Here is a 19334-nt window from a genome sequence, read left to right on the forward strand (position 1 = left end):
AGTGAGACAATGGAGAAAAACTCTGTGATCCGCACTGGTGAGAAACCCTGGTTGTTGCCTGGATTAGTGAGACACATTCAGAGTGAGAGAGTGACCCTGGCTGGGGATAAACCTGAACTGACAAAAATACACTGGTGAGAAACCTTATTTTGTGCCTGAGGGACGGGATTAGAGAGACAACAGTACACTGAACTCTGAGATCCACAGAGGGGAGCAGCCCTCAGCAGTGACCCTGGACGGGGATTATCCTGAGCCGAGTGTTTCTCATTCCTCTCCCAGCTTTGGGGGGTTTAAGGAAACCAAAACACTTCAAGGAAGATGCAAGGATTCCTCAGAGGCTTAAGACACAATTAGACGACCTTGGGCATGCTTCTTAAGATTTGTGTAGACCAAGGTCAACTGTCCAGGGAGTCTTACCGCTCCTAAATTAGCAGGAAATCCGTGGAGTTTTGGGAAAGCCGGAGGTGAAGAGGTGACGGGAGCGGAGTCGAGGAGGGGCTCAGGGCTGGAGACGTCTCAGATCTGTCCTTAAAGACATCGGAGCTGGAGATGGGCCGTCTTCCGCAAGAGGAGCCTTGGAAGTTGGAAGTTGTAGCTAGCTATAGGTGATCTGAAGATAGCATGTCAACCTTCTCCCTGCTGCCTAACTCCTTAACCCCAAACAGTTACCTTAGCAGGCATAAGGTAAAGACTTCAGGGCTGAAATAGGATGCCTTTCCTAAGTCACTAAGTAAGTGAGACATAAGAACTAAAGACTGGTTGCTTCCTTAACCTTCTCCCTGCTGCCTAACTCTGTAACCAATAGGGAATTGGGTGCCATATGGCTATTTCAGTGTGCTGAAGGTTAAGACCAGTCTTGGAGCTGGGTGATGTAAAGATATACCACCTTTTCTAAGACATCAGACCTGAAGTTAGGATGCCTTCCCTAAGTAAGACATCAGAACTTACTTAGAGCTCGGACCAGTCTTGGAGCTAGGTGATGTAAAAACAGGATGCCATCCCTAAGAACAGTGTAAGACATCAGAACTTAAGATTGGTTGCTTCCTTAAGTTAAGACCAGTCTTTGAGCTGAGTGATGTAAAGATAGGATGCCGGATGGAGGTGTAATTGCTTGTCTGAACTGTTCGCTGTAATTTTGTTCTGTGCCCAGGAAAGTTGTTTGATGCATCAAAGCAATCCTGTTGGCCGGCAGAACTGGGGCAGGGATATGGATGGTTCTGCTTGTGTATTCTACATTTAACTTGATTTTAAGGATACTATTACTTTTGAGTACAGTCAAATCTACAGTACTACCGTAACTGTAGATGCATTTAAGTTTGTGTGGTTTTTATTTCGCAGTAGGGAGAAAATGGAGTGTTCGTGGCCGTTTTAAGTTCGCGTTTGAAACAATAGTAGCGCTACAGCCTTAGGTGGGCAAAAAGTTTTGCGGTGGTTTTAAGTTCGCGGTGGAACGGTCGCCGCAAAAACCGCGAACATAAAGTCACCGCGAACGTTTCTGCATTTACAGTATATACAGTATTTACAGGTTCATTCTACTGGGATAATTCTCCAAGCTCTTTTAGACAAGCACAATCAACAGTGGACCACGGTTTAACGTCCCGTCCTAAGGACTGCAACCCTTTCCAGTAGCGTGCATGTCGGGTTAGCGACACAGCCGGGGTTCAAACTCACAGCTTCTTGGTCCAGTGGCAGGTTCACTAACCACTGGAGAACGCACCCTCAGTACTACTAGTACTGTAGATGCATGATTATAAGTTCGTGTGGTTTTTATTTTGCACTAAGGGAAAAATGGAGTGGTTTTAAGTTCATGGCAGCACTACAGTCACATACTGCTACTAACAGTATTGGACAAAAATAGTTGCGGTGGCTTTAAGTTCACGGTGAAACGATCGCCGTGAAAACCGTGAACATTTCTGCATTTTCATTAGTAAGGGTCCGTGAGTGGTACAGATATTGACTCGAGGCGTATCCTAGTGATCCCCTTACTAAGATAGCAGCGGTCTCCAGTACACAGTAATCAGGCTGATGAATCTGTGTGGCGAACTCTGGCCGGGTCGATCAATACCACCGAGCTATCGCTGGCCGGCCGAGATTGAATTTGTGCGGGGCTTGGTTGGGCCATTACCGGCAGCACTGAGACTGACATTATCACATCCTCCCACTGGGCTCCAAATTCATTTCGGAAATAGGTGCACTGGTGCACCCAACCAAGGAATTTGGGTGTACAGAAAGAATTTTGGGTGCACAATATAAGATAAAGTAGAATGTCAGCCAAACGTAATTTAAGTTTAACCCAGTTCTGCTTCTCTTAGGAACTTCAATCTGTAATTCTATAGCTGATCAAATAAAGTACAAAAGGTTTTATTGCTTTTTCTGATAGTTCTGATTTCAAGACTATTCTATATGTTAATATACAATTAGTACCTTAGTCCTATATCCTTCAAAAATATCTAGGTGCACTGGTGCACCCACAGTCAAAAATTAGGTGCACAGCTCCAATTTTAGGTGCACACAGGTGCACAATCATGCAGCCAGTATTTCCATCCCTGTCCCAGCAGCACAGATAAACACACAAGATAAATACTCCCCAAGCAGCTGGATCAATGGGAGCGGTCGGGTCATGAATCTTCTGTACAGGCTGAACCTGTGATCTCGCATGTAGCAGGTTAATACATGTGTATATATTTAGGACGGAGTTCTGTATCTTTAAAGTCAGTATTACCGCCCTTCGGCATAACACACCAGCTTCTGTATCTGTATAGCCGGTATAACTTCCCTTCGGCGTAACACACCAGCTTCTGTATCTGTATAGCCGGTATAACTTCCCTTTGGCGTAACACACCAGCTTCTGTATCTGTATAGCCGGTATAACCGCCCTTTGGCGTAACACACCAGCTTCTGTATCTGTATAGCCGGTATAACCGCCCTTTGGCGTAACACACCAGTTTCTGTATCTGTATAGCCGGTACTATAATTGCCCTTCGGCGTAACACACCAGCTTCTGTATCTGTATAGCCGGTACTATAACCGCCCTTTGGCATAACACACCAGCTTCTGTATCTGTATAGCCGGTATAACCACCCTTCGGCGTAACACACCAGCTTCTGTATCTGTATAGCTGGTCTGTAGCAGGTTGATTGATATACGGAAGGGAGTTCTGTATCTTTGACGTCAGTATTACCGCCGGCGTAACATGTCCAGTTAAATGCTGGTCAGTGTGGCTGGGGCTTGGCAGGGTTGCCTGATTGGTTTGTGATAATGGAAAAGAGTTTGATACAGTCAACCCTGGCACAGGCACAGGCAACCACCTCCAGTCACAAGCCACATAAAAACAGTCCCGTCCATTTTTACATAGTTAGCCCCACCCTGTCCTGAGCAACCATTTTCCTCCCTTAGCTGGTTGCTAAATCCAGGTTTTACTGTATTTCTTTCATGCAGTGTACAACTGTACATGGTATCATCAGATGTACTGACAGGGAGTTATCTGAACTAAGTGCATGCGAAATGTGTGGCTGTGAGACTAAGCTGAAACATGTCTTTAGAGAGCTGAATCAGCACTCTGCATGGGGAGGATTTGTGTATCTGAAATCTCTCGCAGAGGCGGCTTCCAGCAAGCAGCCGTAAAATCTATGGATGGTTTATTAAAGGCTGCGGCAATCGATTTCCACGGGTCTGAATCTGAGCGTAGATTTCAGTAGCTGCACCGTGTAGGGTGGAATCATACTGGTATGGAGTTTACTTGTATTCGGTTATTTGTCATGGACATAAAGCATGTAGATCATTCATTCATTCATCTATCCTCCATCCATCCATCCATCCTCCATCCATCCATCCTCCATCCATCCATCCATCCTCCATCCATCCTCCATCCATCCTCCATCCATCCATCCTCCATCCATCCATCCTCCATCCATCCATCCATCCATCCATCCATCCTCCATCCATCCATCCATCCTCCATCCATCCTCCATCCATCCTCCATCCATCCATCCATCCTCCATCCATCCTCCATCCATCCATCCTCCATCCATCCATCCATCCTCCATCCATCCATCCATCCTCCATCCATCCATCCATCCATCCTCCATCCATCCTCCATCCATCCTCCATCCATCCATCCATCCATCCTCCATCCATCCATCCATCCATCCTCCATCCATCCATCCTCCATCCATCCATCCTCCATCCATCCATCCATCCTCCATCCATCCATCCTCCATCCATCCATCCTCCATCCATCCATCCTCCATCCATCCTCCATCCACCCATCCATCCATCCTCCATCCATCCTCCATCCATCCATCCATCCTCCATCCATTCCTCCATCCTCCATCCATCCTCCATCCATCCATCCATCCATCCTCCATCTATCCATCCATTCATCCAACTTGTGCAGAACCATGTGTTGTTTAGATGTGTAGTTCTATAATAAATGACCTTTATTTCACCTTGTCATTACAGAGTCTCACAAGACGACTTCCTGAACTAAGGAAGAGACCTCAGCATCTACAGGTGTGAAGATTTCACAGGTAGGCATCTTACATCAGTTCTTTGATCTGTGACAGTGTCTAGGATCTGTGACCTGAACTTGAATTTACAGACAATGAATGTGGGGACTGCCGCGCTGCTGGAACTCTGTCCTGGTGAAAGTTTCACCGATTGAGTTTGATTTGTCCCTGAATTGTACCATGCGCAGTAAGTCGTAGTCTCCTAGGCTGACTGAGAGTGGAGAAAGGGGGAGGGGGCTGCTTGTGATTCTGGGCACACAGCATGTTTGCTGTGGGGAGGGGGGCTGGTTGTGATTCAGCTTGTGATTCTGTGCACACGACGTGTTTGCTGAGGACTGCAGGGTTCCGTGGCTTTTGTGGCAGCAAATATCACATCAGCATGTGGGTTGCACCGTCAGCTGTTCATCATTCTGTTGTTGGGAGATGCGGATATGACATGTTTCAGCCTGTAACCTCCAGCAGAGTGTACAGATGGAGAGAGGAAACCACAGGTGGAGGTGTTTCGTTGGTTGGACACCCAGGTAGAACGTTGTTGTTGTTGTTCACCTTGTACTAAGTTGTCGTGCCTGGTAGCGCATAGGTCAGCAAGGTTCCTTGCTGTTTCAGATCTAGAAGCAGGGGATATTTTGCAGGGAGGGGTTGCTACATTATGTAGCACAAAACAGATCAAGCAATGGGATGAATTGTTTTTAGAATCAGGTGTTTCAGATAGCATCCACTGTCTTTCATCAATGACAGATTGAGTCTGAATTCAAACAACAAGTAACCTGTATATAGATATACATTTAGATGTTTAGAGGTATTCAGTTGCTCATTCACTTTTCATCAGACTCATTCTCAGTCACTGATGAAAGAGTAATTAATTTTTCATTTCATTTTCATTATGGATGCTATCTGAAACGTCTGACTGTTCAGAGAAGGTAATCAGTTGCCTGATTTATTTTGTATTACGTAACAGTTGTGTTTAATAATGACGTACTGCAGTTTTGTTTTCGTATTTATTTTCTTCAATTCACCGCAAATCACGGAAGCTTGTTCTATAATGATATAGTTCTAGGGAAGAACCTTTTAGCGTTGGTTGTGTTTACATTCTGCAGTACTGCAGCTAGATGTGTTTAATACTGCGAATGTTGGTGGTGTTTATGTTCTGCAGTACTGTGGTTAGATGTGTTTAATACTGCGAATGTTGGTGGTGTTTATGTTCTGCAGTACTGTGGTTAGATGTGTTTAATACTGCGAATGTTGGTGGTGTTTATGTTCTGCAGTACTGTGGTTAGATGTGTTTAATACTGCGAATGTTGGTGGTGTTTATGTTCTGCAGTACTGTGGTTAGATGTGTTTAATACTGCGAATGTTGGTAGTGTTTAATGTTCTGCAGTACTGCGGTTAGATGTGTTTAATACTGCGACTCTTGTACGTGTTTATGTTCAGCAGTACTGCAGTGAGATGTGTTTAAAACTGCGACTCTTGTAAGTGTCTATGTTCAGCAGTACTGCAGTGAGATGTGTTTGATACTGCGACTCTTGTAAGTGTTTATGTTCTGCAGTACTGCAGTGAGATGTGTTTAATACTGCGAATGTTGGTAGTGTTTATATTCTGCAGTACTGCAGTGAGATGTGTTTAATACTGCGAATGTTGGTAGTGTTTATATTCTGCAGTACTGCAGTGAGATGTGTTTAATACTGCGACTCTTGTAAGTGTTTATGTTCTGCAGAACTGCGGTTAGATGTGTTTAATACTGCGACTCTTGTAAGTGTTTATGTTCTGCAGTACTGCGGTGAGATGTGTTTGATACTGCGACTCTTGTAAGTGTTTATGTTCTGCAGTACTGCAGTTAGATGTGTTTAATACTGCGACTCTTGTAAGTGTTTATGTTCTGCAGTACTGCAGTGAGATGTGTTTAATACTGCGACTCTTGTAAGTGTTTATGTTCTGCAGTACTGCGGTGAGATGTGTTTGATACTGCGACTCTTGTAAGTGTTTATGTTCTGCAGTACTGCAGTGAGATGTGTTTAATACTGCGACTCTTGTAACTGTTTATGTTCTGCAGTACTGCGGTGAGATGTGTTTAATACTGCGACTCTTGTAAGTGTTTATGTTCTGCAGTACTGCGGTGAGATGTGTTTAATACTGCGACTCTTGTAAGTGTTTATGTTCTGCAGTACTGCGGTGAGATGTGTTTGATACTGCGACTCTTGTAAGTGTTTACGTTCTCCAGTACTGCAGTGAGATGTGTTTGATACTGCGAATGTTGGTACTGTTTATGTACTGCGGTTGGTTTGGCGCAGTTTCCTACATCACAGGAAGGTGAACCTACTTCTCCGCAAATTAATCCCGGCGGAGACGTTTGTTATTAGATTTCTCCGGAGTTCAAGTTTGGAGGGCAACCCGTTTCCCTCTCCTCACACAAGTCTCGCTTCAGTTCTGTGCAATTACGTTCTGCGTAGCCAGGGGAGCTCGCTGATTAGATTTGCTGCTCGTTCTGTAATGGGACCACCCATTTACTCTCGTTAGTGTGATGTAGAAAACTCTCGTTACCAAGAGGTGAGATGATCGCTGCTGTGTGTGCAATGTAGTTCAGGTTGGGCACAGGTGAGGTCGGAGGCATCAAAGGAAATGCTGATATTGGGTTATGAAACTTGAATCAGACGACATCGATGAAGGTTAGACATTCAGGTAATATGACACGCCAGGTAACAGTTACTCAAGCAACTGAGTGAAATTTAAAAACGGTGTTTCAGACAGCATCTGCTGTCTTGTGTCAGTGACTAAACAAAAATCTGGATTTAAAAGCTTTTATGAATCGGTCTGTAAAGTAGTGTTCTTCAGAGTTGTCCACTCAGAGGCGCATACTGTAATCACCAGGAAACACTCAGGTTATCTGTATTCCACTCCGCTTGCCGCTGTATCGTTACCATGGCAACCTGGTCTCGGAACTCCCGGGGACAAAGGGAGCCTGGCTGAAGGTCGTAGGTTTAGCCAAGGTCAAGTTAGCTGCCAGGCTGGCACAAAGCTGCTCGGGTTGAGGTATGTCTTTGATGTGGTGAATTGTCTCCGTCGTTTCGCCACATCATTCATGGCTACGTACATGTAACAATACACGTAGCCATTCCAGACTTCGCTTCGCCACATTATTCACACTGTGGTTTCACCCTGGCCATGATGTAACATTATACGCTGCCCGTCCAGCCTTCGTTACAGACAGGTTGGATCAACATTTTGTTTGATTCTGTTCATGACTAGTTACACAATGGCAGTCTGGTCTGTGCTCTTATACACAAGTTATATCCCAGACTGTGCTGAGGTCTGTACATGCATCATGATGGTTGTACTGTTCATGTATCATCATGTAATGTTGGACAGCAACAGTCCAGCCATTGTTCACAGCATCGTTATCACTTGTAGCTCGTCCAGTCTTCACTACAGCCTGAGGTTTGATCAATCTGTACATGTACGTTAGGACAGTCTGGTATGTTCTCTAGCAGCTAGCCTGGGTTTGAATTGTGCTGAAGTCTTTACATGTACACAACATTTTTGTTATGATATATTAGTCCCTCCATTGTTAGTAGCATAGTTATCGGATGTAGCGCTGCAGCCCGGGGTTGGATCGATGTCATGTGATCCGATGTTCCATGATGGAGTCAAGGTTGTGGGCACCTGAAGGTCATGTCCATGCATCTGAGTTTGACGGACAGGCGGTTGGACCGAGCTCGCCACCCGTGTCCCGTCCCGACCAGGCAAGAACTTAGAGATGGTTCTAAAACTAGCTGCACGCAGGGCCGATATGCGGGGTTTTGTTTTTTTGTATTCCACACACAGTAAACTGCCTCATGGCGTAACATACCAGGTTTGTACTGAAGAGTACAAGCTGCATATCCAGACATGCGGATTTGTACATTTCAAAATGTGCTGGGTTCGTGCTCGAGGTTTGGCTCCCTGTAAACACTAGAGACTGAACCCACCTCGGCATGTGTCCTGAGGCTGTAGATGGAAGCACACAGCAATACTACTGGTATTTCCTTGCACATTTGCCAGCTTCTGTCAGGAGTCTACTCCACCTCACAAACAGGTTCCCATCTCTGCTCTATAAGTGCTCAGATTCTCACAGATGCCACACCTATCCGACCATCTGCCGTAGTGGTGAGAGACTCTCGGCTGTAAACAGTAGCGACTGAACCACCTCGGCGTGTTTCCTACCCCGACAAACCTGGGTGTTTATTCTTACTCCTGTCTGGTTCAGGCTGAAGTTAAGCTCTGATGTAGACCTGCAGAAGAACAGGTAAAATCCGCCGAGGAAGGTTCGACATCCGGGTACAATATGTAGATCATAATTTATACAAAATAAATCAGGGAACAGGATAAATGCGTTGATGAAGGTTAGGCATCCAGATAATAAGATACACCAAAAATAGTCACTCAAGCAACTGGATAAAATTTTGAAACAGTCAGACCTTTCAGACGGCATCTGCTATCTTTTGTCATTGACTATATAAGGAAAGATCTGGCAGAACCAGGGTTTATGCCAAAACTCTGAATAGATATGCTGGATAAATGCACTTCAGAGTCAGACATTGCAGATGGCATCCACCGCCTTTCATCAGTGACTGAGAGTGATCGTGGACGCTTCTCAGTGACCGATGAAAGATGGCGGATGCCAATTATGAAATGTCTCACTCTTTAGAGAATGAAAGTTTCTAGCTGCATGATTAACGTCGCATTACAAAACAGATAGAATCGTGTCTGTCCTGCTCTGTAGATGTGATAAGAAGAGAAGATCCAGAAAACCTCGGGGTTTCTGTGAGCAGGAACACGATTTATCAGTGTTTCATCAGAAGGGGGGAAGTCTTGTTCAGTTTGGTCATTCTTACGCATTTCGGGATTAGCGACGGCACCTTGCTCGGGTTGCTATGGTGATGTACAAGTAGACTTGACAGGTGTGATAGTTGATGATAGGTGTGAGGTGTGGTAGTTGATGTTGAACTTCACATGTGTGATGGTTGATGTTAGGTGTGAGGTGTGATGGTTGATGTTGAACTTGACAGGTGTGATGGTTGATGTGAGGTGTGGTGGTTGATGTTGAACTTGACAGGTGTGATGGTTGATGTTAGGTGTTAGGTGTGGTAGTTGATGTTGAACTTGTCTGCGTGTGTCGTGAGAGTTTTGGCGGGAGGCATGAATTATGCAGCGTGTTGTCGCCGGCCGATCCGTCATTCCTGCAGGGAGATCAGCTACAAGCGGCCAGCTCCGAGGGATTACGCTGTATTATAGATGACTGGACTGTCAAGGATGGAATGTCAAGGATGAGGGGGCTATGCTGTATTATAGATGGATGGTGATGGATGGGCTCAAGGATGTAGTGTCAAGGATGAGGGGGACTCTAAGGGGAGGGGGGGTGTAGATGAGGGGGGAGATATTGGAGGGGGTAGCAGAGGTAAGACAGGGACATTAGAGCAACAAGCGGGCAGCTCGGAGGGATTATGCTATATTATGGATGAGGGGGACTGTAGGGGGAGGGGGTGTGGAGGTGAGGGGGGATATTGGAGGGGGTGCAGAGATGGGAGGGGGTACAGAGGTAAGACGGGGAGGGATAAGGTATAAGTGGGCAGCTCGCTGGGATTAAAGATGGACTGGTGGTGATGCAATGAAAAGGATGAGGGAGACAGGTCTGCATGGATGACGGAGGAGAGGTTATTGAGGTCATGCGGACATCTCACCCACATTTCACCCACATCTCACACACATCTCCCACACATCTCCCACACAGTCACATTACCTCACAATGCAGACATCAGGGTTTGTAAGACTTTGGGCCAGGTATAATTCATGTTACTGTACAGGGCTCGAAATACTGGGTGCATGTGCACCTGTGTGCACCCAAAATTAGAGCTGTGCACCTAATTATCTCCATGAAAAATGGAGATATTGTTTTGGGTGTGTCTGTGTGTCTGTTTGTTTGTCTGTGTTTCCGGACCACTCTAGTCAGCATAACTCAAGAACCTCTTGATGGATTACAATGATATTTGGTATGTGGGCGGGTGTTGTGAGGCCAAAATTTAAGGTCGATTTTGGGCCCCCTGGTATGTGACCTTGTTTTTGACTGTGGGTGCACTGGTGCACCTAGATATTTTTGTAGGCTATAGGGTAAAGGTACTATTGTATACTAGTGTGCAGAATATTCTAGGAATGTAAGTATAAGAAAAAGCAATATAACCCTTTGTTGCACTTTATTTGATATATTACTTGGTTGGAATTTGGATAATTACAGATTGAATCATGATTATAAGTTAGAGTTTGTAATTACGTTTTGACATTCAACTTTCTTTTATGTGGTGCACCCAAATTTCTTTCTTTGCACCTGATTCTTTTGGTTGGGTGCACGTGTGCACCTATTTCCAAAAATGAATTTCGAGCCTTGCTGTAAGTACCAGCAGTTCAGCTCTGTGTGAGGCAGACTTGTTCCGTGTGAGGTAGACTTAATTCTCTCCGTACAGGCAAACCACCTGGAGGTGAAGTGTGTTCAGTGCAGATATTATAATTATAATGTGTTCAGGAGCATTGATAACCAGCCACAGCCACGCGTGAAATTAGCTGGCCGGCTTTTTACCCCGATTTCACAGGTCGCACACCCCCACGCCGAAACGCTCAGCGCGCCATCGTACGACGGATTAGACACGGTTCAATTTTGTCTGCTGCCGCCGTGCCTTGGGGAGGCTATAATTGTCTTGCTCTGGGACCACGTTATGAATTATTAGCCTGTGTCACGTGAGAGTGGAACAGTCGAGGTAGGAAACAAGCCGAGGTGGTTCAGTCTCTACTGTTCACAGCGAGAGTATCTCACCACTACGGCAGGTGGTTGGATAGGTGTGGCATCTGTGACAACCTGAGCACTTAAGAGCAAAGATGTGCACCTGTTTGTGAGGTGGAGTAGACTCCTGACAGAAGCTGGCAAGTGTGCAAGGAAATACCAGTATTGCTGTGTGCTTCCATCCACAACCTCAGGACACATGCCGAGGTGGGTTCAGTCTATACTGTTTACAGCCGAGAGTCCCTCCCCACTACATGTACCTCAGATGGTGGGATAGGTGTGGCATATGTGAGGACCGGTGAGTACTGGTATAGGGGAGACTAAAGGGATACAATAAATGGCAGTAATGCATGTAGCCCTATGGGGAAGTTAAGAAAAAGAAGGTGTCATTATCTCAGGAATCAAAACATCAGACTACAATAACTTACCCTCAAATACTAACCAGTTATGTCAACTGTCATCAGATTCATCCCTGACAAATTCTATACGGCTATTCTCCAGATAACCCCCCCTAATCAGAGCCCTTGGATAGGCCCTACAGGCTTCAAACACCCAGTTGAAGACCATCCCACTATATCAGGGGGGTGCCAAACCTCACAAGGTAGAGAAAGACCATTTATTTCAACTAATTCAGCAAATACAGAGTCTATCCTACCACAGCCTATCCTATATTGCCCAGATTTCACAAAAAATCCCACCAAAAAGAATTTTCAATGGTTTAAACCATGTTTTTTACTTGGAGTCTCTCATCGTGCGGTCTGGGCGCAGGCGCAATCCCTTTAGTCTCCCCTATTAGAGAAATCAATTTCAGAATTGACAGCTGTCAATCATATCACACAATGCGGGGTAGGGTTGTGAGTTAGAATCCTGAGTATCAAAGACCTCAGACCAAAAACAGTCCCCTGGGAGTTGATGACCTAACAGGTGTCAGGGCTGCTCTCCTAAGTTAGGCTAGGAATGACCAAGTTACCCATTATAGGTGGAAAATTGTCAGAAACAGGTAAATAAAGTTAGAATTTGGTCACCCCAGTACAGGGGGGACTTTTTTCCCTATAGTAGGCACCTGAATTTCCTTTTGAGGTACAACAAAAGTCAATACAGGGGCCCTGACAGGCCTAAAAGCAAGACAAGTGTGTAGAAACCATCACAAAAAGCAGCTATAAACAAGGCATAGAGTATAGAAAAAGAGTTTGACAAGGTCAAAACACAATATTCACCTGGTATGAGACCCCCCTCACCATTAGGGACCCCCCCCCCCCCTTTGAATTCACCTTTAGAATACTCAAATCCCATCCTTTGTACACATAGCCTAGCTGCAGCCAGGCACTGATTGGAGGCGGGGTTAAAAACTCAGAAAAATGGCTAAAAATAACAAAAATGGGATAATTTATTAATAAAAATGAGCCAAATGAGGTCTGACCATTGCTTAGGTAACAGGTCTAAGGCTAAAACCCCATGAAATGGACCAAAATGGTCTGCCTCTATCCTATGTGAATTTCCTATAGGGGAGACTAAAGGGATACAATAAATGGCAGTAATGCATGTAGCCCTATGGGGAAGTTAAGAAAAAGAAGGTGTCATTATCTCAGGAATCAAAACATCAGACTACAATAACTTACCCTCAAATACTAACCAGTTATGTCAACTGTCATCAGATTCATCCCTGACAAATTCTATACGGCTATTCTCCAGATAACCCCCCCTAATCAGAGCCCTTGGATAGGCCCTACAGGCTTCAAACACCCAGTTGAAGACCATCCCACTATATCAGGGGGGTGCCAAACCTCACAAGGTAGAGAAAGACCATTTATTTCAACTAATTCAGCAAATACAGAGTCTATCCTACCACAGCCTATCCTATATTGCCCAGATTTCACAAAAAATCCCACCAAAAAGAATTTTCAATGGTTTAAACCATGTTTTTTACTTGGAGTCTCTCATCGTGCGGTCTGGGCGCAGGCGCAATCCCTTTAGTCTCCCCTATTAGAGAAATCAATTTCAGAATTGACAGCTGTCAATCATATCACACAATGCGGGGTAGGGTTGTGAGTTAGAATCCTGAGTATCAAAGACCTCAGACCAAAAACAGTCCCCTGGGAGTTGATGACCTAACAGGTGTCAGGGCTGCTCTCCTAAGTTAGGCTAGGAATGACCAAGTTACCCATTATAGGTGGAAAATTGTCAGAAACAGGTAAATAAAGTTAGAATTTGGTCACCCCAGTACAGGGGGGACTTTTTTCCCTATAGTAGGCACCTGAATTTCCTTTTGAGGTACAACAAAAGTCAATACAGGGGCCCTGACAGGCCTAAAAGCAAGACAAGTGTGTAGAAACCATCACAAAAAGCAGCTATAAACAAGGCATAGAGTATAGAAAAAGAGTTTGACAAGGTCAAAACACAATATTCACCTGGTATGAGACCCCCCTCACCATTAGGGACCCCCCCCCCCCCTTTGAATTCACCTTTAGAATACTCAAATCCCATCCTTTGTACACATAGCCTAGCTGCAGCCAGGCACTGATTGGAGGCGGGGTTAAAAACTCAGAAAAATGGCTAAAAATAACAAAAATGGGATAATTTATTAATAAAAATGAGCCAAATGAGGTCTGACCATTGCTTAGGTAACAGGTCTAAGGCTAAAACCCCATGAAATGGACCAAAATGGTCTGCCTCTATCCTATGTGAATTTCCTATAGGGGAGACTAAAGGGATACAATAAATGGCAGTAATGCATGTAGCCCTATGGGGAAGTTAAGAAAAAGAAGGTGTCATTATCTCAGGAATCAAAACATCAGACTACAATAACTTACCCTCAAATACTAACCAGTTATGTCAACTGTCATCAGATTCATCCCTGACAAATTCTATACGGCTATTCTCCAGATAACCCCCCCTAATCAGAGCCCTTGGATAGGCCCTACAGGCTTCAAACACCCAGTTGAAGACCATCCCACTATATCAGGGGGGTGCCAAACCTCACAAGGTAGAGAAAGACCATTTATTTCAACTAATTCAGCAAATACAGAGTCTATCCTACCACAGCCTATCCTATATTGCCCAGATTTCACAAAAAATCCCACCAAAAAGAATTTTCAATGGTTTAAACCATGTTTTTTACTTGGAGTCTCTCATCGTGCGGTCTGGGCGCAGGCGCAATCCCTTTAGTCTCCCCTATATGGAGCATACATGTAAGTGGGAGTTAGTCCTAGTGTACATGTACGTGTTAACCATTGTATCTAAGACAGAATATCTACATGGAAACATGCCAGCATTGGTTGAATAGGTTTGGCATATGTGACAACCGGTGAGTTCTGGACAGGTGTACAAATGTATGTAGCTGGGGTGGGAGTTAGCACTAGTGCATATGTACGTGATCGTGATAACCACTGGATCGAAGACAGCTCCAATCTGCAAGGAAACAAGTCAGTGTTGTAAATGTGTGCTTCAGTCAGTGAGGATGATCCGTCCCTACAACCTCAGGTAGGTGTTTAGGAGAGCAAATGTCAGGAAGCCAGGATCAGGGAAACATTTACAGGTTAAAAGGTTGAGTGTTAGCTTATATCTAAAGCTGTGAGCCTGCTACAACCCGAGGTAGGGAGGTGTGAATGTTAATGAGGATAGAGGCGTGAGGAAAGCATGGAAAGAAACATGCTGATGGTTTTGTTCCTTTGTTGTACTACAACCCGTTATGGATGCGGATTATTGTTGCTACTTGTCAGAGTCAGGTGTTATTGTAGCTTGTGAGAGCGAGTTTTGGAATGATATATTCATCTGTAGTACAGCCTGTAGGTATCCATCTGAGTAATGAGGCTGTTGTAATGCCTTTTAACGTGCTCCAGGCACCTCCTCGATCACGGAACCCTCATTTTACTTCCCTTCGGAAAGATGATTGCAGTTCCAACCAGATGTAGTTCTCCTGTTGTGCCGCCTCTATAACCCCCCCCCCCCACGTATGAACCAGCCCGCTAGCGTAACTGTCTCCTCGTGATGAGAGTCTGTGCAGCTCGACTGGCCGAGAAAGGGGAGGAAATGGAGAAGGGAATGAGTCGCCCGAAGGTTTGTAATCCGAGAGCTGCTTTAGTGGGATGGTGTTGGTAACGGATGGGTAACCCGGGAAGGAGAGGGATGAATGATGGCCGGTAACCCGGGAAGGAGAGGGCTGAAGGATGGTCGGTAACCTGGGAAGGAGAGGCCTGAAGGATGGCCGGTAACCTGGGAAGGAGAGGGCTGAAGGATGGCCAGTAACACGGGAAGGAGAGGGATGAGGGATGGGTAACCTGGGAAGGAGAGGGATGGAGCTGACCTCTCAATTTTCCTGGATTCTTCAAGGGGATTCTTCCATGTTGTGTGCAGGTATGGCCATGGGGGGATATTGTTCCATTTCTATATCTTGTTACAGGTTATTGTTTATTTCATATAGCTCACTGAACAGCCATTACGTCAATGAAGGTTAGACATCCAGGTAATAAGATACGCAAAGTAACACCTACTCAAGCAACTGGATAGATTTTTGGAAACAGTCAGACTTTTCAGGTGGCATCTACTACCTTTCATCTTTTTACTTTAAGTCACTGATGAAAGGCAGTGGATGCCGGCCTCCACAAGGCTTTCCTACTGGAGTAATGGATCATAGAATTCACATCTACAGTGTTTGCACTCCTGTGTAGCAGCCATATTGATGGTTGTAATGCTCCAAAGTTAATCATACACCATAAACGCACCCAGCCTTCATCAGTCTCAGGATTATCCTTGTCAAATCTTACTTAGCTCCTGATCCTACAGTCTACAGTCGGCATAATAGCGTCATATTTCTTATGAACGTCATCTACATTGTGTAAGTATGTCTGTGCATGAAAGGGATTCATCAGAGACCAGGGTGCAAACTTGAACCTGAACTTGATGTATTCCTAAATCGTAATTCTATACAGGTATACACTCAACCTACAATAGTTGCGATGGAGATTTAGTTTTTAAATATAAAGGGAAAATACATGTAAATCGTATTAAAGCTATGATTACTTAGAAAAACATACTGGCAGAATGGTGGATCTTCCACTAGCCCCTCCCTATACCCTGATGGGATCCCGTGTCCCCAATGACACCCTCGGATTCATATGTAATGTACAGGTATCCCCTATCACACCCTCGGATTCATATGTTATGTGCAGGTATCCCCCTATCACTCCCTTTGATTCATATGTAATGGTTCTAAGAATCCATCTAGATTTTATTGTTTTGTCACTTGAGATCTCTGCACCAGCATTCCTTTATTCCTGGGGAGAGAAGAGAAAAATTTCTACCCCTAAACGGTGCCTCTGGTTTACCCAATGGACGTTTCACTCCATCCCTGCCATTTTTTCACTCCGGTAGTTACCATGGAGACGGTGTTACCGGCCCAGGAATGACCACCGGACAGCGGGGAGGGTGACCATTGTTAGCTACGACCCGGGGTCAGACACTGACAGTAAATTATGTCGGCTGGTTGAAGAAAATGGCTGCCGTCATTCACAAGCTAAAAAAACCCACCTACAATCTGCAATATACAAAAATACAAATTGAGACGGCAGAAAAATATAAACATTACATTACAGAGCACTCAAAAATATAACAAGGTTTTGTTAAAGTACAACATTTGCACCACAATTGATGTCTAGGTAACTAACACTAGATGGACACACCTATATTGTTATTGATTGTTTTGCTGTCCATGTCTAACTCCATTGGTGACGTCTCTATCAGCAGGCTGCCCTGTATAACAGCCACAGGCTACATGTAGGAGGGCAACTCTTGATGTGCAAACCAATAAATAGCTAAATAAAATAAACTGCCCCGCCCCCTTGCCCTGCACTACAGTCCCCTGTGGCTAGTTAAAGGAACTCATACGACCTGCTACTAAGAAACATACAAATTTTATAGAATGAATACGATCCACTACTAAGAAACATACAAGTTTTATAGAATAAATATGATCCACTACTAAGAAACATACAAATTTTATAGAATAAATACGATCCACTACTAAGAAACATACAAATTTTATAGAATAAATACGATCCACTACTAAGAAACATACAAATTTTACAGAATAAATACGATCCACTACTAAGAAACATACAAATTTTATAGAATAAATACGATCCACTACTAAGAAACGTACAAATTTTACAGAATAAATACGATCCACTACTAAGAAACATACAAATAAACATACAAATTTTACTGAATTCATATGATCCACTACTAAGTAACATAAAAATGTTCATATGGAATTCATACAATCCACTACTAAGAAACATACAAATTCTACAGAAGTCATGATGATTAACTAATAGTAAAGATTGTGTATGTATTCTGTAAAACTCTATGAGTATGAATACACCCTGAGATAGCTAACCCTAAAGGCTAACCTGCCCCTTCCTCGAGCCTGTCCTACTTCTGTCCCCTCCAGTTAAACCTCCATTCATTTTCCGCCCCTTATTGGCAGGAAGACAAATGGCCGCGGAGTAAATCATATTGACCTCAATACAACTAGATCGACAAGGAAAACAGCCCATCATTCCACTAATGGTGAAGTGGAGAACAGAATCTTGACAACCCATTTTTCTTGCAGAGATGTTTATTTAACAGCCTTGGGCTCTTTGCATTCAAAGAGACAATCGTGTTAGATGTTCATCTATTTTCAATCTTTTTTTGGGGGGTAGAGACAAATTTGAAAAACATTGGATTAAACTCTAGTGGTAGGAAAATGTTGAATAAAAAAAGAAGACGCTACATGACTAATCAGAACAGTACTGCAGTCTTTAATAATATATACACAACTGTAGGTCATATTGACCTCAATACCAGTAAATTGACAAGGAAAACAGCCGATCATCTCCACTAATGGTGAAGTGGAGAACAGAATCTTGACAAGCCATTTTTCTCTCAGAAATGTTTATTTAACAGCCTTGGGCTCTTTGCGTTCAAGTAGACAATCGTGTCAGATGTTCATCTATTTTCCATCTCTTTTTGGGGGTTAGAGACAAATGGGAAAAACATTGGATTCAACTCTAGTGGTAGGAAAATGTTGAATCATTAAGAGACAAAGAAAGAAGACTCTACATGACTATTCAGAACAGTACTGCAGCCTTCAATAATATATACACCACTGTAGGTCATATGGACCTCAATACTATATTTAGTAGATTAGTAAATCTACTACGAAAACAGACGATCATTTCCACTAATGGTAAAGTGGAATACAAGATCTTGACAAGCCCATTTCTCTTCCAGAGATGTATTTTTGATGTTGCAGTAGCCTTCGGCTTTTTGCATCTAAATAGACAATCTTGGGTCTAACCAACTTTACCAAGGACATGGTCTAACATGAAAACAATTGCTCTCTCATTAAATGCTCATCTATTTTCCAGTTTCTTTGGAAGGAGATGAATATTGTAGAAAGGGTGAATCACACTGGCCTCAATTCTAGTGGAAGTGAAGAAGAGTGATGGATGTCACTCAAAAACGTCCATAGTAATCTCCGAATTGTATCCAGTTGTGGAGATTGAATCATCTTCAAATATTGTTTACCTGGATGTCTAACCTTCATCAACAAATTGTTGAATCGTTATTAATAAGTTAGAGGCAAAGAGAGAGAAGATGCTACACAAGTATTCCAAGCTGTGCTGAGCCTGTATTATAACATGAACCCAGCGGAGTGCCAGCCTGCCCTTGTACTGCCCTCTAGAGCCGAGAATCGATCGCTGGATGTGCGGAGATAACATTATATTTCCCACCTTATCATCACAGCTAAGGCATACTGCCCATCTCTTATGTTTGATGTAACATTAGGCCTCAGCAATTTATTCCCTGGTTCTGAAATGTTTTGAAGTACTGATGCAGCAAGGGGTCAAGATGGAAACAGAGGACTGGGGGGAAGACTCGACTCTTATATCCACTCCCTGAAACTGTGTACCACTAGTTAGGTACGCTGTCTTCCCCCTCAGACTCAGTTTTCATAGTGATCTTCGTTGAAGAAATTC

The 19334-nt window shown here is 43.9% G+C and overlaps 1 protein-coding gene across 8 annotated transcripts in view; it reads left to right on the forward strand.

The window, feature by feature from the left end:
* LOC136427114 (semaphorin-1A-like) overlaps positions 1–19334 on the forward strand; it is a 145479-nt gene that overhangs the window by 54327 nt on the left and 71818 nt on the right. For all 8 annotated transcript variants that reach the window (XM_066415836.1, XM_066415834.1, XM_066415839.1 and 5 more), the window contains one exon: positions 4462–4529. The gene's annotated coding sequence lies outside the window, so the exon portion shown is untranslated. The remainder of the gene's footprint in view (positions 1–4461; positions 4530–19334) is intronic.

Source organism: Branchiostoma lanceolatum, chromosome 2 (assembly GCF_035083965.1).
Source record: "Branchiostoma lanceolatum isolate klBraLanc5 chromosome 2, klBraLanc5.hap2, whole genome shotgun sequence".
Classification (NCBI taxonomy): domain Eukaryota; kingdom Metazoa; phylum Chordata; class Leptocardii; order Amphioxiformes; family Branchiostomatidae; genus Branchiostoma; species Branchiostoma lanceolatum.